This window comes from Condylostylus longicornis, unplaced genomic scaffold, assembly GCF_029603195.1.
Source record: "Condylostylus longicornis isolate FDR11 unplaced genomic scaffold, ASM2960319v2 ptg000004l, whole genome shotgun sequence".
Taxonomy (NCBI): Eukaryota; Metazoa; Arthropoda; class Insecta; order Diptera; family Dolichopodidae; genus Condylostylus; species Condylostylus longicornis.
The window spans coordinates 16,628,572-16,633,095 of record NW_026577973.1 but is presented as its reverse complement, the minus strand read 5'-3'; the positions used below and the strand labels follow the sequence as shown (position 1 = coordinate 16,633,095).

Below are 4,524 nucleotides of genomic sequence, written 5' to 3'. Positions count from 1 at the left end.
GTTTACTGAAATAAATTCAAAGAAAATTTTTTAAAATTCCCAAAATATCAACTTTTATATTGTAGTTTGTATTTTCCTAGTAAATATACAGAAAAAGCTTTGAAGTAGTACTCAAAATTTTGTACAAAAATAGTAGTTAGCTACCTAGTTACGCATCTCGTTAAACAATGTAAAAACACTAAAGTATACGCTAAGAAAAAATTAAAGAATTGTGTGAAAACTGCAAACTATGAGATATCAATTTTAATATTACTGAAATTCTCGATTAAATTGAATTAATAAAACTATTTTAAACAACATTTCGAATTTGATGGGACAGCGTTTCTTTTATTTGCTTTTGAGGTATTATTTTAGCAAAAGACTGAGTATAATTGATTTTCACATTCCGAATTTTCAAAATTTTCTGAAAAAAAGAGTGTACTCTAAAATCGAATAGAATAAATTTTTATTTTTCTGGGATACAGTGGTCATACCTAGTGTTGTTCTTTAATTAACCCAAATAATTGCATATATTGTGATGGCTTTGCTAAATAAATCTAATTTTAAAATATTGCTTTTCAAATTATATCAATGAACATTGGATCTTGTTGTTGCAGATTACTAGTCGGTTAAAATTTTCCGTTACTTTTTGTGCAATTCTAATTTTAAAACGACAAATTTTGGAAACTTTTTCAATAGGAGTTTTGTTTTTTAAGGTTAACAATTATACATTGGAACGATATCAAAGCATCTAGTACATCACAAAATCGCTCAATTATTCAAAGTCAAAATAAACTTAGGGGCTATAGTAGTTTAGTGCCCTTTTGTCAATTTATAGCCGAAAATCTATCTCGAAATTTCAATAAATAAAATCGTCGTTGTTGGAGTGAAACAAATCCACAAATTATTTATAAATAGCCTTAACATCCAGTAAAAGTAAACGCTAGGTATAGCCTTCCTTAATGTACTGTCAACTCTACTGAAATAAAATGGATGTCTTGTTTAAAACCCATATCATTCATGTATATGGCTCGAAGCTCTTTACGATTATTCGAACTTTATTGCATTTGATGACTTCATTATCTTGTGAAAATTTTGTTATGGCTGGCTAGCCGTTATTTGAAATATTGTTGAACTAAACATAAATAAAGAACGCTATACTGGCGCTTTAAAAACAATAATGCTTAAAACGGTGGATTTGTGAGGTATACCTCTGCAAATGTACTACAAGTGGGCATTTATCAGACTCCAAATATTGCATGAAGTGGGACGAAAGTTTTATTCGTCAAAAATTTTATACATTTTTTTTGAATAAAAAAAAGCTCGGACACGCTTATTAAAAAGTGCTTCACACACTCTTACTGAAAGATGACTTTCGCTCGCAAATTATACAGAAATTGTAATTAAGAGATAGTACTATTATATAATCTACTATTCCGAAAACTAATATAAACTCCTTAATTTAGAATTCAGGTAAAATTATGAATGCAAAATCAATTTCTGCAGTCCACTTTAATTTTATTCATAATAACTTTATATTTTATTCGATTACACGAAAAGCTCAAAATCTTAAAAATATTTTCTATATTTTTTACAATACGTTGTTGTTTGACAAGCCAAGATGGCCTTACATTATTGTAAAAGTTCTAAAGTAAAACAAAAAAATTTATAAAAACAAGTTTTTTCATTTATTAACACAAAAAAAATTTCTGTTGTCAATATGTCTACCCATAACAAATTTTAAAGTCTGTTAGATATGGCAGTCTACGATGATTTCACTAAAATAAAGAACCGATCCATAATAATGCAAAGCTAATTTTTAACTTAAAATTTTTGTATCGAATTCAAATTGTTCATTATTACAGTCTTTATTATTATAACCAGTTTTTTAAGACAAAAAAAAATAAAACAAAATTTAAAAATCATCAGAACACTTCACGCTTTTTTTAAAATGCCGCAACCAACACCAATTATGAACACAAAATTATTACAAAAAAAAGGTAGTTAAAATGAACATTTATTTTAACTCCGTCAAACATTTATCCTTGGAAACTACAAAGCATTTTCTGTGACTATTTCAGTTTTAAGTAAACAAATCTCAAGTTGTTTCAACTTTCAGAAAATTTTTATTAAAGCCATTAGGAATTTAGATTTCAAGGGACCTAAATCAATGAATAACCTAGAAGGATTTAAGCAAAATTAATCAATAACACAAAGTACTCGTAAGTGTAATTTAAATTTGTGCAATAACATTACTTTACTCACTCATAAGTTTATTATTCAACAATAACTTTGGAAAACTGCATTAAAAAATGGCATTACACGTATACGAAAATATCTGGAGTTAATTATAAACTCTGTGTACTAGAATTGCAAAGCATGAACATATTAGGAACTGTTTGTTATTTAAATCAATAATTTTTCTTTGATTGAGTGGGGCGATGTGGAAAGGAAAACTGTTCAAAAATAGTTTCGCAATATTGGCAGTAAATAACTTTAGTCTAAGAAATTTTTGCTGAAATTTTGCAATAATCATTTTTGTAAGCAGAATTAAGACCATAGATCGTAGATTTTAAGGGAACCCCCCAAGTCATCGCAACGATACCTGATTTATTTAGCCTCCTCACGCTCCCATCTATAATATCACCGTCCCAAGTATAACGCTGGAGATATCTCAAGGGAGCTTAGCAAACCCTGTACAAAACAATTGCGACGCCAGACACCCAGTACCGGACAGTCGCAAAGAATGTGCACGGCGGTTTCATCCCCGCCCCCACAAAATCTGCCTATGCAGGTGACACTTTATTGGCAGAAGTTCTTGTTTCAGCGGAACATATACTAAAATTGGAACGACACAGAGAAGATTAGCATGGCCCTGCGCGAGGCCGACACGCAAAACAAAATTAAGCAGCATTGTTTATTTTGGAGCTGGAAAAGTTTTATTTTCCCTAATTTTGGATTGTTTAATATTTTATTTGCACATTTATAGCAACATTTTGCAAATAATTTTATATTCTCTACATTATGTATAATCAATAACTGTGTTTTTTTTGGAATTCGAACTTTGGAAACGGATGTTTGAAGCTATAGATACTAGTATTAATTGCATTCATGTATTATAGAATATTGGGTTTCATATAAGATGAAATGGCAACAGCTCTATTTGTAAAAGTATAAATAAATTCTGAAATCATTTAAAAGAATTATTTGAACCTCAGGAAAAAAGGTTCAAGCGTTTAACGAAAATTATACAATATTTTTCTTATTTTTTAAATACTGTTGACTTTTAAATACCCCGAAAATTACAATGAAAACAGAAGTAAAATATTTTACGTGACTCAATACGAAAATATAATTACAACAAGTATAATAGAGTCCAACTTCGACAAGCCTCAAAATTCCGAGCATCATACAAAAAAAAAAATTTGTTATCATTGAACGCTTGCTTTTATTTTTTTGTATATAATTTTATAAAAGAAAAGAACTTATAATTTTATTTAGTTGCCGCCAAAAGTGCAATGTAAATTTACTTAAAATTTGGACAGTTTTTATTTTTATTATGGGAGGCAACATAATATCCACAATAATATCCAAAAATCTTCATCCAAAATATCACTATTAGATCTATACATAAGTGTGTATATGTGAGCATATACGAGTACATACATTTATTTTTTTAGTAATAAGAAAAAAGACACACTATTTAAAAAAATTTTTATTCAAGTAGCGATCTTCTTCATTTTTTAATGAAATTTTTTTTTTTGGTAAAAAAACTGATGGTTATTATTAATAATTGATGACAAATATTTATTTATTAGTAACGTCTCTTTGATTTTAAGTAATTTTTATTATAATTTTTTACTTTTTCAAATCTTTCTTATATTTATATTGACTTCTGAATTTTGAGTTTGAAAATAACACACAACGAAATAGTCAAAGAATAATAGGTGAAAAATATAAGAAAGAAAAAAAAATGATTTTTTTTGGACAAAATTTGAACAAACAAATTGAAACTTTAAAACGTTTGTAAAAAGCGTTGAAATATTGTCAAAAATTAAATAAAATCATAAACTTTTAATTTGTATACAAAATGATTGTATCAAGTTGCCAATTTCACAGTAATCGTTTAAAAAAATATGGAATTTTTAAGTTTCTTAAATTAATTAAAAATTTGATCATTACTGCAATATCAATAAGATCGCTGAACTTTGTTATACCCATAGACTATTCGATTAACTCAGTGACTACTCAATTAAGAATAGTAAGGTTCATAAAATTTTATGTTAAATTAAGTTTAATCGTTTAATACGGTAAATGGCACATACTTTTAATGGAAATACTTTCATAACAAAATCAACGAGGGAAGTTCATGAGAAAGGCCCTTCAACAAAATTTTATGGCTGTAAAAATATGGTACAAAACAAGTATATAATATCTGTGCGTATATAGTTTATAATGTTATATACAGAAGACAATTTTTGTAATTACACAACAAGATACTTTTTTGAGGGGCCCCAGTGAGTATTACGTTTTTTAATTTAAAAC

General features: G+C 27.6%; 1 non-coding gene across 1 annotated transcript; it reads left to right on the top strand.

Annotated features, from left to right (window-relative positions):
* Nucleotides 1-2,793: 2,793 nt before the first annotated feature.
* Nucleotides 2,794-2,899, top strand: LOC129614620 (U6 spliceosomal RNA). The gene has a single exon (XR_008697390.1). It is a non-coding gene; the product is annotated as a U6 spliceosomal RNA (small nuclear RNA).
* The last annotated feature ends 1,625 nt before the right edge of the window (nt 2,900-4,524 follow it).